This window comes from Protopterus annectens, chromosome 2.part1 (assembly GCF_019279795.1).
Source record: "Protopterus annectens isolate FY-2018-M chromosome 2.part1, PAN1.0, whole genome shotgun sequence".
NCBI classification, from domain to species: domain Eukaryota; kingdom Metazoa; phylum Chordata; order Ceratodontiformes; family Protopteridae; genus Protopterus; species Protopterus annectens.
The window spans coordinates 775,652,616-775,672,272 of NC_056729.1; the positions used below are offsets into that span (position 1 = coordinate 775,652,616).

The 19,657-nt window shown below is 41.4% G+C and overlaps 1 protein-coding gene across 1 annotated transcript in view; it reads left to right on the top strand.

Annotated features, from left to right (window-relative positions):
- EXOC1 (exocyst complex component 1) overlaps positions 1-19,657 on the top strand; it is a 1,123,278-nt gene that overhangs the window by 398,246 nt on the left and 705,375 nt on the right. The window lies entirely within an intron of this gene.

Below are 19,657 nucleotides of genomic sequence, written 5' to 3' on the forward strand. Positions count from 1 at the left end.
GAGAGTGTGTGTGTGTGAGAGTATGAGTGTGTGTGTGTGAGTGTGAGTGTGTGTGTGTGAGTGTGAGTGAGTGTGTGTGCTTGTGCACATGCGCACATGTAAGTTGAAATACATCACCATGGTCAGATTATTATTTCATGTGATCTCATTTGGACATCATAGCTGTACCCAGTCAGAAAATGGTTATTTTGTGGGGTGTGTTTGGTTATCTACCATCCAAATCTAGTTAGATAAGCATCCCAATGGGGATTAATTATTATTTTCCATATTATTGTGAGTTTTTGGTGCATTATATATTGCACTGCTATTTTAGTAAGGTGGTCACTGGCAATAGTGGGTGTCATAGTTTTTTCTGCTTCAGAAAAACATAACAGTTGTTTACGCAGAAACCAGATCCTTCTTAAATATTTTCTCTCCTAGTGCTTTTTTTGCTAAGACATTCCTATGTGTCTTCTTGTAGTTTCTTTGCCAATTGTAGCCAAATAAATAAAACAAACGGAAAAAAAAACACAAGTAAACAGCAGGGCTTTCATCTCCAGTTATCACTTCCAGTCCTACCTGGAGAAGCAGAAGCTGGAGTCCATTACTTAGCATGCACTCTCATCTAATGATTGTCAGCAGACACTTGTATATTTTGTCCGTCCAAAGAAGAAAGTGTATATAGAAAAACTAGTTCTCCATGAAAAGGTAAATTAGGAGACCAGGGGCATTTTAGTCATCCCAGCAGGAAGGCTTTGAAGCTATAGAGGCACTTATGCAGTCTATAGTTTCTGCACCTATTGTGATCAAGGCTTCTGATAATACCACACTGGAGCTGCCACACCATTTAATTACTCACATGTCCTCCAGGACCAAAAACACAGTAGATGCATTTGGTTCAAACATCAATTTCCAGGAATCTGTCTCAGACACATGATTTTTTGTGACACTGAGTGAAGGAGATGTCCCTGTGGTGTTAGTAAAAGAGGACACCTGAGGTTATCTTGTGAAGATGAAGATATGAGACTCTTGGCTGAAAGTCTCAGCACCTGTGATAGTGCCACAGATTTACTTTTAAGACTAGGCAAAGTTGGCCAAGGAGTTTTTTCTTCTAGAACATTAATGGCATTTCTCATTAGCCATTCATCACTGAGGTAGCTGCTCCTGCTGAAAAGAAAAGAAAAGGAAGATCACTTCAGAGAGGAGAGAGAGAGAGTCTGATTCCATGAACTCTGAAAATGTAGAAGATGTTACCTGTAGGTTCCAGGTGTTCTCTTCCTTAGAGTATGATGTGGATGATGACTCTTTGCCCTCTGGGTTACCATCTGAGGAGTTATTTGAGGAAGCCCTCTTATAGATGGAATGCTTCACATGGGAGGCTAAAGGGATGGCACTGGCAGCAAAAGAAGACATATGGACTTTTGGGACTTGACCTCTCGAAAGCCATTAGTGGCAAGTGGGAGGATGGCATAATGGTTAAGGTGTTTACTTTACAGGCACAAGGTGCAGGGTTTGATTCTCACAAGGGGTAACTGGCTAGGCTTGAAATGGCCCACAAGGGTAGTTAGTCTAGTACTAATCTATGAACCATTAGTTAATCTTCCAGTCCTTTAGGCTACTAAATATGCCATTAATGAGTTTTTTTTGGAACCAAATTCTCAACACCTTCACCAGGTAAACTTGACTGTTTCTACAGGGCTCAGGAGCCTCACAAGTATTTGTAAAATCTTGTAACTGATCCAGCAGTGGTGTTGCTGGATGCTGCCAAGGGGTCTTAAGTGGTTTCCACCCAGAATTCTTTTCCCAAGGAGAAAGAACCTAGGAACTTGAACCCATTTCAGGAAGACATTCTGTACTCTATAACCTTGGCCTTCAGACCTTTTTATTTATTCTTTAGATATGCATGGTAACATTTCTGGCTAAAGTCCTCCGTTAGCTGATAAAGATGCCTGATACAACCCAAAAGACAAAAATGGATAAACTTGCCCAAAACACTTTGCAGGTATGCAGACTTGCCATTTAGTGTGGGTATGTCACTGTAAGTGCAGTATTCATGACTGCAGCAATGGGTCCTTTTTTTTGTAAACTTCTTTATTGAATCATTACTTGTGACATAGGTAAATTTACATTTATGCAAAGCAGTCAAATTAGCATTAACAAACATTATTCTTCATATATATTGCTATTTATCATGTACCCTAAGCAACATTACATAAGTTATTAATTTCATGCCCCCTTTTTTAAACAAGAAACATCTTTATTAAACCATCACTTACAATATAAGCAGTCATACATTTATATAAATGAAAACAAACCACACTGACACAATCCTAGTTGTAAGCATTTTGTATCACAAACCATACTGATGCGCTCCCATTTGAAAACATTATGCATCACTTATAATCTACCCAGTCATTTTCAGTCATACATTACATAGCTCATTTAAGTCCTGGCTTCTTTTAAACCTCATTCCTCCCCTGTATATATTGTTCCCACAATTCCCATTTTTTCTTATGAAGTTTGCTCCTACCCTTTTCTAAAGACATCAGTTCCATTTGTTTTATCTCTGTTTACTATATTCACTACTTCTAATATAGTTAGTTTAGAGTTTGACTTCCATTTTGTAGTAATCGCTGTTTTAGCAGCCAACATAATTAGACACACCAAGGCCTTACTGTGTCTAGGCAATTCCGATTCTGTATCATAGCTCAAAAAAATCATCTCCCTCTTCACACCAATCTGCCCACCAAGCATCTCCAACAACACATCCCACAGAGAATCCTTAAATTCCACAGCTCACTGCACTCCCAGAAAATGTGTTGCCAAGTACCTCTTTCTTCCCAACACACCTCCAACATTTGCTGTCTACCTGAGGAAAAATTCTGGTCTTTCTCTTAGGAACCCCCTATTTCTTTCTCTTTGCTTATACTCTGATATCAATCCTTGATCGGGAAGGCAGTCTCTAACCTGCAGTCCAAATAAATTATTGTCCGCTTCCCATTCTATTACCTTTCCCTCTCTAGTTATTTTCTCCCAATACCTTGGTTCTTTTGCCACTTTCCTCCAGTAAATTGCAGCCCTCTCTTGCCAGTTGTGTATATCCCTAATTGCAGTCATCCCATTCGGCAGAATCTCCTTTCTGCAATCCCATTTTGGCTTAGTTCGTAGAATACGTTCTGCTATTTTATGGATATAGTATTTTATATGAATATTGTTCTCCTTAAAGGCCTGCATCCAAAATCCCAGTCTCTCCTTGTTTCTTGAGCTTCCCACCATTTAAACATCATCCCTTTCCACTTTGAGTTATAGTTTTCTGCTTGTGCTATGTATAGGAACCTTAACTGTGTAGCTCTGAAATACCCCTTCAAATTGAGTAATCCCAATCTGCCTTATTCTACTGGAAGAATCAGTTTATCCCACTTGACTCTTGCCATCTTCCCCTCCCACATAAAGTCCTTCAGCTCTTTATTAATTGCTGTCCACAACTTCTCCTCTGGTTGATAAAAATGTGCCTGACCTGTGTATAAGACTAAAGTGACTAAAACATTTTGACTCCTTGTATGTTACTATCCATATCGTTATAACAAAGTTTCCATTTTCTTAGTTTTTGTATTATCTTTTGGTTAGTCTATTCCCATATATCTTTTACTTCCACACCAGAATCATGTTTAATTCATACTCCTAAGTACTTCATTTTATCATGTCCCCATAAATATGGATATTGCTGACCCTATTCGTATGTGGGTACATAATTTACCACTATTGCCTTTGTTTTAGCTTCATGAATATTGTATCCCAAAAAGATTTGAAACGGTCTCAAAATGTTCCACAACACTGTAATGTCTCTCTCTGGTTTTGTCAGCTATAAAATGATATCAACTGCAAATAGAGCCAGCTTTTCTTGACTACCATACCAATTACATCCTTGAATTTCTGAGTCCTTTATTTTCTTTGCCAGTGGTTCTGAATATAATGCAAATAATGGGAAAAGAGGACACCCCTGCTTGGTTCCTCTGCTCAAGCAGAAATTGTCAGAGAGGACCCCACCCACTTTAATTTTCGCCTCTGATCCGTCATCATAATCAACCATATCATTTTTTCAGGAAATGCAAAGGCTTCCATTGCCCTGCTCATAAAGTCCCAGCTTAGTACAGCAATGGGTCCTTGATCAAGAAGCACACCTGGCTGAGGTTACAGTGCCTATCAGAGGACATAAAACCCAGCTTCGTATTGAACCCTACTGTTCAGGCTGCCATGTCATGAGGTATTTAAAAGACTGGAGGAGAAAGGTAAGACCATGTAGTATGTTAAAAGGTTGTTTCATCATTCATTACTTGAATACATCAAAATTGTCCATCCAAACAGTGGCCTTTTACCATTGTCAGAGTAGGGAAAATAAGTAAAAGGGAAGAAGTTGCTTAAGAAGTAAAAGTGGTAAGAAAGCCAAAAAGAGAAGTCTAGGGGTGTTCAAGACCAGGCCACTGATGGGGAGCAAATGTGAATGTGCACCTTTTCTCCTCCCCTCTCCTATCCTTAGACCCTCAGGCCCTATACGGAGCTGGAGGCTCCTTAACCCTTTTTACAAAGTGTTGAGAAGCTGCCACTTGGGATGTATGGGTGCTACAGATTTAAACACAGGGCAACATACTCCATTTCCTGACTTGTTCCTATCTTCCAAGCAATGTCCTTAGTTCTCAAGGTCAGGCAACCCTTTTGCAACCCCTACTGGAAGAAGTGATGCAGCAGACTGCAATAGTTTCCGGAATGGAGAAGGCCAGGGGATTTTATTCCAGGCTTTTCTTAGTACCAAGAAAAGATGGACTTTGGAATACTAGTCTTGATCTTTCTAGGCTCAGCAATCACCTAAGGGTCTAGAAGTGCAGAATACTAACAGTGAAGTACACGTACTGCTATCCCTCCTTTTCCCAGTGCCAAAATAGTTACCCTGGACCAAAAGGATGCCTACACATACTTTTTCATCAACACCGACTACAGGCACTTTCTAAAATTCATAGCAAGGATAATTTTATTACTAATTGCCTTGTTTATCCTTTGGTTTCAGTAACTGTTCCCAGATTGTTTACAAAATGCTTAGTTCTTTGTCATAGACCATGGCAGAACAAAGGGCATTACCTTTTACTCTTTCCTGGACATCTTCCTTATCCAGGTCTAGTCCAAAGAGGAGATGGAAAAGGGTACAGATGTACACTCACAGTTGTTTCTAGAGCCCAGGACTCTGTCAGCTTAACCCAAGTCCACCCTAGTTCCAGCAAGGAAGGTAGTTTTCATGGGAGCTTTTCTAAACTGTCATTTTCTTCCTCAAGGCAAGAATACTTCCTGGCACAGTTCTTTCAGGATATAGGTTCAAAGGTTGGTACTAGGCTATCGGCCCTAGGGCCTATACAAGCCTAGCCATAACAATTCCGTGGATATTTCTTCCCACAATATTTACTTCTCTGGACCCCTGTCTAGCAGGGCGACTGACATGACCCCCGGGGTGAATTCTTTAAGTGGAGCATGTCCAACAGCTCTGGGTTTAACATGGCCTTGTATGTTAAGCAGAGATCGCCTCTGAATAGACGATATGCCACAGAGTATAGCTGGAGTTTTTTTAGACGGTCAGCATATGGCATCTGCTTTAGGTTCATAGGTTGGTACTAGGCTATCAGCCCTAGGGCCTATACAAGCCTAGCCATAACAATTCCCTGGCTATTTCTTCCCTGGACCCCTGTCTAGCAGGGTGACTGACTTGATCCCCGGGGTGAATTTCCTTTCTCCCATCCAATCATCAAGGTTCCTTTTGAAGAGGGCCAAAGAGGCACTCTGCTTGACATGTATGGAAAGTCTATTCCAGAGTCTGGGGAGTCTCTGGGTCAGCAACCTATCCTTCCAGCATGTTTTGTTTATTGTGATGACAAGGTTTAGATCCCTGGAGCGTGTGGCTCTGAGGGATTAGGATTTCTTTACGTGTAGCATGTCCAACAGCTCTGGATTTGACATGACCTTGTATGTTAAGCAGAGATAGCCTCTGAGTAGACGATATGCGACAGAGTATAGCTGGAGTTTTTTAAGGCGGTCAGCATAGGGCATCTGCTTTAGGCCTGTGATTCTTTTAGTGAGTTATTTCTGCGGCCTTTCCAGTTGTTGCAGATGTCTTGAGAGGTGCATACCAAATGGGGTGTTGTATTCTATAATGGGTCTAATGAGGGTTGAGTACAGTGGGACAATGACCTCCTTTTTTATGGATGAAAAGCCCTTAGTGATGAGGTGTGCCACATAGACTGTTGTGGTGATGTGGTTATCGAAAGTGAGACCACTGTCCACCTGTTTCCCTAAGTCTCCCATCACACCTTCGATGTTTAGTGTACTGCCACCTATGTGGTAATTCATGGGTACATGTTTTTTTTACAAAGGGGATAACAATACATTTCTTGGCATTAAGCTTGAGCCCATGGCTCTGGCACCAGGCATCTGTTTTTGTAAGGCCCTTTTGTAGAATATCCACATCGTTTGAGGATTCAATAATGGCTCCCAGTTTGCAGTCATCTGCGAACTTTGTTAGCCAGAGTCCCTTAGTGTTGGCCTGTACTTCAGAGAAGTAGATGCCAAACAAGGGTGGTCCCAGGACTGAACCCTGAGGTACTCCACTTGTGACTTGTCTGGAGCTGTCTTTGGAGTCGGCTACTTTTACAGTCTGGGTTCTGTCAGTAAGCCAATTGGCAACCCATTGAGTGACGTAGGGATTTATGCCCAGCTTAGTAAGTTTATCTGTGAATCCAGAGTGGGGGATAGTGTCGAAGGCCTTGGCGAGGACCAGATAGGCTGTGTGGACTGCCTCACCCTCTTCCACAGCTCTGGAGACTGATTCAAAGAAGTCAATCAGGTCCAGGAGACAAGATCGGCCCTTCACAAACCCAAACTGGGTGGGGTCCAGTGTTTGAAGGTTGCCAATGTCTTTGTTTATAAGTTCCATGATAATGCGTTCCATGCCCTTGCAGATCAGGCTCGTCAGACTGATGGGACGGTAGTTCCTGGGATCCAAGGTGGATCCCCCCCTTGTGGAGTGGGTTAACTGTAGCTGTGCGCCACTCAGTGAGCATGAAGCCTGAGGTGAGGCTATGATTAAACCTGACACTTAGGTGAGGTGCCAGTTCATTTTATAGTTCATGTAGTACACAGCCTGGGATGTCATCTGGTCCCATGGATGCTGTATTCTTAGCTTTGGAGAGTGCGGTTTCTACTTGTGTGGCCATGATTAATAGAATTTGGCAATCTTTTGGTATTGAGATGGGCACTTTAGGGGGTGAGAGGGGGGTGAAGTTGGCACTAAATCGATCTGCCAGGATATTGGCAATATCCTTGGGATCAGTATATTTAATGCCATTCTGTTGAAGCTCAGAGCAGATCTGAGCATTGCCATTTAGATTCTTGACATAAGTATAGAATGCCTTGTGGTTGTCTTTGGTATCTTTGGCAGTTTTTATTTTCGTAACTAGTTTTTGAGGGATCTCAGCTTCTTACTGAGGCTGGTGAGGGAGTTTTTTCCATCCTGGGATTTTCCTCTTTTCTGCAACAGTTGTATAGTTTGTTTATAGCAGAGGACCACCAGATTGGCTTCCTTATTTTGGAGGAGAGCATCTTGGTTCTATTTGGGATGACACGATTCATGCACAAGTGGATGTGCTCGTACAGTGCCTTAGTGTAGGATTCTGCAGTTGAACTTTAGATCCCGTCTGCATGGGTGTCATGAAGTTTGTCACTTCTGACTTCAGTAGCATGAAGTAGGCTTTGGAGAAGTTTTTTTAAAGAGGATTCCTTACTGGGGGGGGTTGGGGGTGGGATGTAGATGTCAAGGGTGATTTGCTTATGGTCAGACCTCACCAATGAGGGGGTGACCACTGGTGTGGAGCATCTATCTCCCATGTTGGTAATGACCAGGTCTAGGATATTGGAGCCCCTGGTGGGACAATGGATTAGTTGATCTAGGGTGTTGGAATTTATGAATTCCAAGAACCGTTGGGAAAAGGAGTTGGTACCCGAGTAGTTTTCCCAGTTAATGGCAGGGTAGTTGAAATCACCCAGTGTTAGGGTGTTTGGTTGTATCTTAATATTTTCCAGTATGTTTAGAAAGGTGTAGTGAGAATCTTGGGGCATGGTGGGGGATCTGTAGCAAGCTACAGTTTTGATTGCAGTCTTACCTAGTGTTAGTTGCACCTGGAGAATTTCAGATGCATTGTGTTGGGCAACTAGCCTGGAGGTGTGAATATCCTTGGTGAATAGGGACACTCCTCCACCTTTAGTGTTTCGGTCTTGGTTTTGTGGCCGAAAAGTGTGATAAGAGTTGTAGCCTGGTATTGCAAGGGTGTTCTCTGGAGCCTTGAACCAAGTGTCAGTTACTGCACAGATATCGATGTTCTCCATTTTTAGGAGTGCCTCGAGAGAGTGCATTTTGAGGTTTAGACTTTTAGCATTGAGTAGCATTGCCTTCAGATTTTGCATGCTTGTATCTGTTACGGTGGTGGTTTTGTCCTTTGAACCTTGCCTAAAAAAGGCACTATAGGGGTGGCAACAGCTTTAGCCAGTAACCTGAATCCCAGGGGTGACAGGTGCAGACCATCTCTGGCAAAGCATCGTGGTTTATCGATCATGTCTTCCCAGGCAGACACATACTGGATCCCCTTTGAATGACACCAGAAGCTTAGCCAATTGTTGAAGTCAATCATTTTGTCCTTATACTGTGGTATCATTCTGGGCGAAGGCAGGATGCTACTCAGGGCTAGGGTCATACCTGCCTGAGTCACATGATCCGAGAGCTCTTCCATGTCTCTTTTCATGTAGTCCAGGGAGGTACGTCTCAAGTCGTTCACGCCAACATGGACAATGACAGAGTTGTATTTGTACTTGTTGTGGAGTGACCTGAATGCATGTGTTATGTGGCGGATCCTGGCACCCGACAGGCAGCTAACTGTAATTTTCTCTTTGTTCAGCCTGGTGAGTGGGACATCAGTGTGCCTGACTGTAGTGTCACCTGTGACTGAAGTATTGGTTACATTGTCTTGCCTTAGGGGCTGTTGTTGGGTGGCATACTGGTGTTGTGAGCTATGTGTCACTTTGGTTGTGACTGGTGTTTGTTTGCATTTCAGCTTCGGAGGTCCTTGTTGCTTGGGCAGGTAATGTTAAGGGCCTCCGCATATGTGGGCTTTGTGTTGCTATGTGTGGGTGTTGATGGTGTGGGTTTTGAAGGGCTATGAGTTGCTTGAGGTTTAGTGCAGGTGTTAACCTTCTCCTCTTGACTGTCTAGCACAATCTTGGCCAGAGAGAGCTTTGCTTCCAGTTTGGCTATGTAAGTGCATCTCTCGCAGGTTGTAGTGTTGGGTGGTAGGAGGAGAGGGTTGTCTGTGTACATGAGGCAGTTGCCGCATTGCCCCAGTATGTCCAGATTCACCAGGTGGACAGGAGAAATCGCCGGAAGCTGAGCCTTGGACATGCCTGTTTAGGTGCTTTTTTGTAAAGTATAAGAGTTGTTTTCCCTTACCTTTGCAAGGTACTTTGCAATTATAGGCTGTTTAGTGCCTACGATTAATTTCTCCTTATTGACCAGGAGAGTTGAGTGCATGTGTCAGTTTCAGGCTTCCTAGTGCTTTCCAGCAGGTTCTAGAGCAAGTGCTAGTCACAGGGGTTCAGATTTTAGTGCTACTACTGAGAAACCAGTTAGTTCTGAGGGAAAATTTGAAGAGCAGACTTTCTGGCACCTGGAATAGTTTAACTGTAGTCTTGCGGTGCTGCAGGATGTGCAAAATGTGCAAACACATGCGTTTTTAAGCCAGAAAGTTGAAAGGGATAGAAATCAGCCCAAAAAGGTTAATAAAATTACAATTTCATAGCTGGAAACCACTCCTCTAGTGTTGAGAAAAAACAAGTACCTTCCCACTGCTAACGTTTGACTGCCAATACGAGAAACATCAAAAAATCCACGGCAGGCAAACAATCAGGGCTAAGAGGCTAACTTCGTATCCAAAAAGGTATGCGCTGAGACACAACAACGCTAATCCCCAGAAATGCTTCCTAAAACAGCTTTATTCTTCCAGAGTTAAAAACTACAGATAAAAGTCCCTTTTTTTCATATCAAACGATAAGCGCTTTCGGATAACCTTCATCAGATCGTTTAAAAACCCGGGACTTCAGTTCTATTTAAGTATAAAAACAAGTTGGAAGTCTGACCAATCAGGTGCATGTTTCCATCACAATATCCAATAGCTCTTCACTATAGGTCATCTTAATCAAATATGTAGTCAGCCAATCAAACAGTCCTAATACTGACACACCTCACTGGTGAATTATGCTTCCAATGCAGTGAATCAGGATCGTAAAATTTCATAAGTCACAATAACAGGTTCAAATAATGTTCAGATGTCATTCTAATCTATAGGATGTACTCCGAACGTCTTTATACTGGCCAATGCATGATGTTATATTTTTCTCTAATTGACATGCAACTTTAAGTATTTATTTGGTTGCATATCAAAGCTTAATGGTGCACACCAGAAAGATGAACTATATATCTATCACATCCAATCCAAAAACAGCAGCATTCAGAAAGCCGATCAGTAGTCAGATAGTAGCAAATATTTGGGTATGAGATATTTTCATTCGTATAAATGATTAATTCATATTAGGACCTACTTATTATAACATCTTGCCAATCTAAACTTGGAAAATTGACGAGATAACATATGGCAGCTTTACTAAATGTCCATAGTGAAAGCGAATTTAGGTATCCAATAGAGTTAACCTACTCACCAAGGCAACCAATCAGTACATATAACTGTTCTGCCAGTAAAGCAGATCTGATGCTAACACACCTCCATGGCGGACCTGATTGAGATTACTCAATACTCAGCAAATAAGAAAAGCTGGACTTTTAACATCATAGCCACCAGATCCAATCATCTTCACAAGCCATCTCAACCTATAGTGTAGTGCTTAAAACTCTCTACATCCATTTTCCACCAATACGGAATTATGTCATGTCGTCTATACGATTGATTGAAAAAATAGTGAAGTTTAGTTGTGCATCTTTTCTCCTCTAGTGTTAGATAGGCAGTACAATGCTCACCACTCCCACTGGTAAGCAGTAGGACTTTCCTCTACCACAGCAAGGTCTGGATAGCTCTGAACACAGAATTGTATGAGAATGCTTTTGAGAATATATAGCATCATGCATTCACTTGGTTCATATAACAAAACTATGTATGAGAAAATTACAGTGGTATCTCAGAAATGTTAGGCGCCAGTGCTGCCAGTTTTTTTTTTTTGTTAAACAAGAAACATCTTTATTAATTTATCACTTATGACATAGGGAGTCATACATTTACATAGCTGAAAACAAATCATATCAACAGTTTTAGTTGCAAACATTATACATCACTTATAATCTATAAAATCATTGTCAGTCAAACATTACATAGCTCATTCAAATCCTACCTTCTTGTAAACCTCATTCCTCCTCCAAAATGTTGTTCTGCATGCATTATTCCCACAGTTCCCATTTTTTCTATGTAATTTGCTCCTACCCTTTTCTGAAGATCCCAGTTCCAGTTATTTTATCTGTGTTATATATTCACTACAGTACAGTTGATTTAGACTTCGATTTCCATTTTCTAGTAATCACTTTTTTGGCAGCCACCGTAGTTAGACTCAGCAAGGTCTTACTATGTCTAGGCAATTCCGATTCATTCTGTATTGTAACTGTCTGCTTCTGCTCTGTATAGGAGCCTTAACTGTGTAGCTCTGAAATATCCCTTCAAATTAGTTAATCCCAAACCACCTTGTTCTGTTGGAAGAATCAGTTTATCCCACTTCACTCTTGCTGTCTTCCCCTTCCAGATAAAATTCTTAGTACCAAGAAAAGATGGACTTTGGAGGCATAGTCTTGATCTTTCTAGGCTCAGCAATCACCTAAGGGTCTAGAAGTGCAGAATACTAACAGTGAAGTACATGTACTGCTATCCCTCCTCTTCCCTCAGCTTTTTATTAATTGTGATCCATAACTTCTCCTCTAGTTGAAAAAAAATATGCCCTACATGTGTATAAAACTAAAGGGGCAGAAAACATTTCAACTGTTTGTATCTTGTTGTCCATATCTTTTGTTTAGTTTCTTCCCACATATCCTTAGCTGCCACAGCAGACTCCTTTTTTAATCCATACTTCTAAGTACTTCATTTTATCATGTCCCCATAAATATGGATATTGCTAAACTAGTTTGTGTGTTGATATGTAGTTTACAGCTATTGCCTTTGTTTTAGCTTCATTAACTGCGTATCCTGAAAGACTTGAAACTGTTTCAAAATGTTCCACAACACTGAGATGTCATTTTCTGGTTTTATCATGTATAAAATAATATCATCTGCAAATAAAGCCAGTTTTTCTTGACTACCATACCAATTATATTCTTGAATTTCTGAGTCCGTTATTTTCTTTGTCCATGGTTCTAAGTGAATAACAAAGAGGAAAGAAGACACTTCTGCCAGTGCTGCCAGTTCCTGGAAGAATCCTTTCTACTGTTACATTTCATAAAACAGGAGATTTCAGGGTGGAGTCAACCTTGGCAAAATGAACCTGGGTGTCCTTTTCAAACAAGCTGCCAAGACCAGTCATCCCGCTCCATAAAGGAGGAGGGAGGTTGGCATAATGGTGAAGGTGTTTACCTTATGAACACAACGTGCAGGGTTTGATTCTCACATGGAGTAATTGGCTTGGCTTAAAATGGCCCCCAAGAGCAGTTAGCCTAGTATGAACCTATGAAAACCTATGAACCTATGGGAGCAACTACAGACCCTGGGAAATATTGCCCCATTAGCCTGATGAGTCTGGTATCCAAAGCTATGGAGCGCATCGTCATGGACCTACTTAACAGAGATATAGGCAATCTCCAAACTCTTGACCCCACACAGTTTGGCTTTGTCAAGGGGAGATCCTGCCTGCTGAACCTAGTTGCCTTCTTCGAGGCAGTCACCAAGGCTGTGGATGAGGGTAAGGCCGTGCATACAGCCTACCTCGACCTGGCCAAAGCCTTTGATACCATTCCCCACTCAGGTATCATTGTTAATCTGACCAAACTAGGCATCAATCCTTACATCACTAGGTGGGTTGCAAATTGGCTCACAGACAGGACCCACAGAGTGAAAATTGCGGATTACAAGTCAGACTGTCGACCAGTCACGAGTGGAGTCCCACAGGGCTCGGTCCTGGGCCCCCTCCTGTTTGGCATCTACTTCTCAGAAGTCCAGGCCAACACAGAAGGACTCTGGCTGACCAAGGTCGCTGATGACTTCAAGCTAGGAGTCATTATGAACTCCCCAAGTGATGCAGACATCCTATAAAAGGGCATCTCTGAGACCAGTGACTTGTGTTGGAACCATGGCCTGAAGCTTAATGCCAAAAAATGCATTATCATCCCCTCTGGAAAAAAAAAACTCAGTTCCCACGAATTACAATGTTGATGGGAGCCCACTGAACACTGAAGGGGCTGTAAGAGATCTGGGCCCCCAGGTCGACAGCCACCTCACCTTTGACCACCACATTGCCATTGTGATCAGAAACTCCTTCTGCGCGGCACATCTTATAACCAAAGGTTTCACATCCAGGAAGAAAGAGGTCATCATCCATCTCTTCTCATCCCCTCATTAGATCAGTCATCGAATATAACGCCCCATTTGGCATGTACCTGACCAGATGCCTACAACAGCTGGAGAGGCCACAAAAGTACCTCACAAAAAGATCCTAGGCCTTAAACACTTGTCCTTCATGGACAGACTCATGAAACTTCAGCTGTTCTCAGTCTCTTATTGCCTACTTAGATCTCTGCTTGATTTACAAAACCATGTCTGACCCAGCCCTACTTGAAATACTACACCTAAACAAATCCCAGTCCCCCCACACCACACTCTCCAGAGATCATAACCACATTACCACAATTAACAGAACATGCTGGAGGGACAGGTTCATTTCCCAAAGACTACCCATACTCTGGAATAAGCTTCCCATTCATGTCAAGCAGAGCACCTTGCTGGCCCTCTTCAAAAGAAATCTTGACGAGTGGCTGGGTAACAGAAAGTTCACTCCAGGGATCATTCCAGTTGCCCTTCTGGATAGGGGCACTTTGAACTAACATTGGGTGGCACTGTGCTTTTTTTGGGCTAGGCTTGTAAAGGCTCTAGGGCCATTAGCCTAGTACACACCTATGAACCAAGTTTTTTAACAGTAAATGCCTTAGACTCAGCCTAGGGAGCCCACTCTGTTAATCTGAAAGTTCAAGGCACTTGGAACATCAGGTATATCAACAAACATATCAGAGTCAAGGAGATGATTATGGTGATCTGGCAGTCAAGGCTTTCAATCTAGTCTGAAGACAGGTATGCTGTATGACATTACAGATAATATAGTAGTGATGAGTTACATAAACTGGTGGGAACACACTCCTGAGCTGTTTGCAGGCTAGCTGTGAAGGCATCAGACATCACCCTGTAGTCAGGGTGGACTCTGAGAGTATTTTTTATTCTGACCCAGTATAACACTCCAGCAGATCAGCTGAGATGAACTACAGTAGACCCCTATGGGACATGAATGACCTTCACAATTCTCTTTACATTATGTTTATTGGTGTCTTTAAAAGTAGTTTAAATTATTTCTATGAAGATAAGAAATTTACATTTATTTTAATTTGACCACACACGTTAGTATCCATTTTTGGACTGAATCTAGTTATGAACTATGACCTTCTGATCTGGCGGGGTGTAATGGGAGTATGGTAATGGTGTAGTTACTAGTTTCTTTCCTGCATTTATATATTCATTATTTTACCTACTGATGCAGGTGTCAGATGTTACACATTATAAGCGACTGTTTCTTACCAAAGCCTAAGATGGAAGTAATATCGATAGCTGAACTGTTCAGTACATTGAGGTACATTTGATGTCTGTAATGTAACTGGTACATTACTTCAGTGTCACATTTTATACAAGTCCTTCTTTAGTAATGGTCTGGTAAACATGTACTGTTTCATTTTGCCAGGAGACTGTTGTATAGAAATTCCAGTGTATTGTCTTCTGTATGGCTAGTGCAATATTGTTTATATATAATTATTTCCATCTCTCGAAGAGCCCACAAGGTACTGCTTTGGAGGCAGCCTATATGTTAATGATTTACTCTTAAATCAGTCCTCTCCAGAGAAAATAGTACAGTTGTGTATAAGCAGCATTTGGAGATGTTACAATGAAGCAGTCTCAAAATTTCACTTTCTTAGGTAAAACATTTTAATTATTTCCCATAATTAATTTCCAGAACTCCTGAAGTCACTTTAGAGAGTTTTCTATTGGTATATTTTTCATTAATATCGACACAGAAAGACTGCTGCAACTAAGAAATAGTTTTAGCCTTTTCCATTTCTTATGTTTTACATTGGCTTCTATCTGACAATCCTATTGTTCCTGTTATCTCTCTTCTTTAGATAGCTGTGTCTTAAAGTTGGTAGGAAAGCATACAAGTATTGATAATGTTCATGTAGTGCAGCAGTTGTTAGATTTCAAAATGAGCTTCTTGTTCAAGAGGGCTTATTTTAGAGTAGCATTTTTATAGTTAGATTTGATGTTCATCATACTGTACTTTTGCAGCTCTCATCAGTGGGATATCCTGCCAGGAGGCAGATCAATGGTCAGCCTGAATTTCAAAACAATGTTTTCCCACAGTGACTGTTGCTGACTCCTTCCCACATGGATGTCAGCACATTGGAGATATAAGAGGGATTATTGGCCAATGTCATCTTCAGATCTTTCTTACAGCAGTGATTGCATGCTATTCAAAAGCAGTGTCAGTACAGTGATTTGGCCTCTTCCCAGAAGGATAAGAATCCCATAGGGAAATTCTTTTTTTCTGTCTTTTATTTTAGTAGCTTTTTATATGAACTTATGCCTGATAGTGATATGAGTGCAGAAATTGCTGTTAAAATTAACAGTTGCATTAACTCTGGTAAAGAGATGCTTCATTAGGATTTCTGCTCCCATAGCCAAAGATCAGAGAAGGTTTGTAAGATTCTCATAGCTGGAGAAGAACTTTTCCAGTCCACATTCTTGCCCTTTGGCCTTTACTGCATACAGACCATTATAAAATGTGTAGCTTCAGTAACAGAATTCTGCTTAACAAAGGATATCTACATTTACCACACTTGGACAACCACCTGATTCAAGTAGACTCTTTGGGGGAGATTCATAGGGCCTTGAATATTACCTTTAATATGTTTTCAAACTCGACCTCTCAAAGACAAACTTAACGTCTGCAGAGAGAGTGATTTTCTTGGGGGCACAGCTGGATATGAAACTACAGAAGGCATTTCACCCATAAGACAAAGTGCTTTCCCTGACTTCTTTTTCCAGAGCATTCTAGAGAGGAATGCCATTATTGCAAGGAAATTCCTGAAGCTTCTTGATTAAATGGAATTGCACATTCCTGTAGTCCCACTCGCACATGAGGAAAATGCAGTGGTACCTGAGAAAGAGATAGTGTCAACATTCCAGCTAATGGAAATGCCCATATCTGTCACCCTGCCCCATACAAAGAAAGAACTCTTATGGTGAAAAACATATGTGCAAGTCAGTTAAATAGTGCCTTTTAGACTAGTGAAGCTCATTCAACTTTTCTAAGACTTGGCCCAGGGAGCCCACACACTTACCTTGAATGTCCAGGACCATGGGACAGGGATATGAGAAAAAACATAAATATAAAAGAAGATATGGCTGTTGTATTAGCACTCAAAAGTATTCAAATAAATTTGGAGACTGTGCCTTCCCCCCAGATACTCACAGACAACAGTGCTTCTGATTGCTACATCAACAAACAAGGGGATACCCACTCTTGCATCCTGAAAGCATTTGTTTTGCGAGCATGAATGATTGCTCAGGAGTCATGCATGATGCTCACCGTGATCTGCATCCCTTTTCAACAGGATGTGTTGGCAAACAAACTGAGCAGATCCTCTGTGGAACCATATGAGTGGATGTTCGGCAAGAAACATTTCTGGATCTGGTTAACTAATGAGGTGTACCAGAAGTAGATGGCTTTGCTTTCGTAGAGAAAAAGACCGTTGAGAAAGTTTTTCTGTAGGACAGTAGTTCCAACAGCCTTGAAAATAAGGTGCCTTCTCACTCAGTTGGTCGTTTGTTTCTGTACACTTTGCATTCTATACTCTTGATTCCCAGGGTATTGCAGAAGATCAAGGAGGGAAGGTAAGACATACACTGCTAACTCCCTTTTGGCTGAGGCACTGTTGTTTTTTTCCTTCTGCTAAGCCTAACAAGGGCAGAACCAAAAACGTTTCCTCAGTGTGTGAACTACCTGATACAGAAAAAAGTGTCCCAACCCAACCACCCTGTAGGTGACAGCTTGGATGTTCTATCACTCATCTCTGCCAGGCACATGTGTTCAGAAGATCTGCATATGAGGCTAACACAAGGAAATCATACCTAGCAAAATGGAAGAGATTCTCCATTTGGTACCTATCTTGGGATCAGGACCCAAACACATTCTGAGTGACCCTTACAAAGCTGACCTGTATTGCCCCTCTCTAAATATCCATGTGTCAGCTTTCTCAGCCTGCCTAATACTTAACCCCCTTTATATTCTTAACTACCAGTAAAAGGTTTTACACCTCAGTCCGCAGATCTTCACAAGTATACATTATGTATGCTGTTGTGTACGTGCACTCAGCCAGTGGGTTAACAAATGCAAATACTATATGTTGTGTCTTTTCAGCTTATCCCGGTTAGGGGTCGCCACAGCGGAACTCCGGTCCGCTAATGTGTGGTAGTGGATTTTTACGTGCCGAGTTACCAGCCCTGACACACGACCTTCAACGAAGGCACGCCCATTCACGCATGCCTCCACACAGAAGACACTCTAGCTGAGAATCGAACGCGACAACATCTTGCTATGAGGCGGCAACACTACCGCAGCACCACTACATTTAAAAAAAAGTAAAACATTGATGTTCTTTCACTACTCCCCTCCCCAGTGACATTGGTTAAGTGCTAAATGCAAATCACACACCAGACCAGTAGTTAGTACTTCTTTTGCTTGTAGATAACATTTTTTTGTTTGTGTGGGAAAAAAAATGAGTAAACCCTGTTCAGTTCTTTATTTATAGTCTGTCTTTGTTGGTTGTGGAGACAGGGGTTGTCTCAGTAAAGAAAGGTAAATAACCAGATTTTCATTGCAAAGTGGCAACACAAAGCAGGCAAAAAGGGTTCCAATGTAATGGAACTGAAACGAGCTAGGGATCGTTACTGCATGTGGTGGTTGTGGGGTGTGTGACTCCCCTGCACTGGCCCAGTAATCAAGGAGCCTCAATCCTCACCACGTGCAACAGTGAGGGATGTACACAATGGGAAGATAACAAGTACACACACGGTAAAGTACAATTTCCCTTAAGAGCACACAGAGATCACAGCCAATTTGGGGCTGGTTTCTCCCTCTTTCTCCAGATCCCAGTAAGACTCCCCACTGGCACAGCTATAGAGTTAAGTCCTTAGCCAGGGTTCCAAGCCAAGTCCTCCCAACACTCTCTCTGTCTACCAGTGCTTCGTGTCTCTGTCCAGGTAGCTGACACACACATACACGCTTTGAGATTTGATTTATACACAAACACACACCTGGGAAAGGCTGGCACAGGTTTACTAGCTATGCCCCCTTATGCCCAAACTATAAGATAGTTGGCACTGCCAGCAGAACCCCTTATCAGCTACTTTAAGGCCCATACCAAAGGATGACCAATCCTACTGTGTAATGTTACTATTATCCAAATGATAGTCTGACCAAGAGCAAGGCTATTTAGAAGTGGCATGTACAGTGTCATCAAATACATATGCAAGTACTCTGAGCTTAAATATGTTTCACAGATATCAGCCACAAAGATAGGTTTAAATATATTTAACAGTAAATAATAAAAGAAAACGACAATACTCACACAGCAGAGTTCAGAATCACAGGAAATATTTTAAAACAACATTGCAGGACAGTCTCAAATACAGAAAACATTTAAACTAATCTTTACTATATCCCTATCTATATCTAAGAGAGAGGTAATTTCCCCTAAGTCTTACTTACAGAGCAAGGCAAATGCAGATGAGTGGATGTTCTTGCTAGGCCCAAGACAAAACACAAAATGCCAAATCTCTCTCTGAGAGAGTTCTTAAATTAATATCAACCATTGCTGCTGGGTCAGCTTGGATGACATCACTCTTTGTCACCTGCCTTCAGATCCCAGGCTAACAGAAACTAACATCTCTGTGTTAAAAATACACATTTCTCAGATGTTTGCCTAGAACTGGAAGTCGAAAAACAATTCACTTGTACATTTTAGACCTAGTAATTACTTCTCTCCAAGACCATATAAAAACCTCTAGCTCTAGACATTGTGTCCACTTCACTGAAACTGAGAGATAACACAATCGTAAAACACTAATTTCAACTTTTCTTTTTTTTTTCCTCAAAAATTTTTTTATTTTTCAAATACAGTTAAATTCCATAGTATTTGTATATAACATCTTAAATAGCTTTGTACACTATTTACATCAGCCTGACACTGTAACAGAGCTCAATATATACAATTACTTTATAGGTATAACAA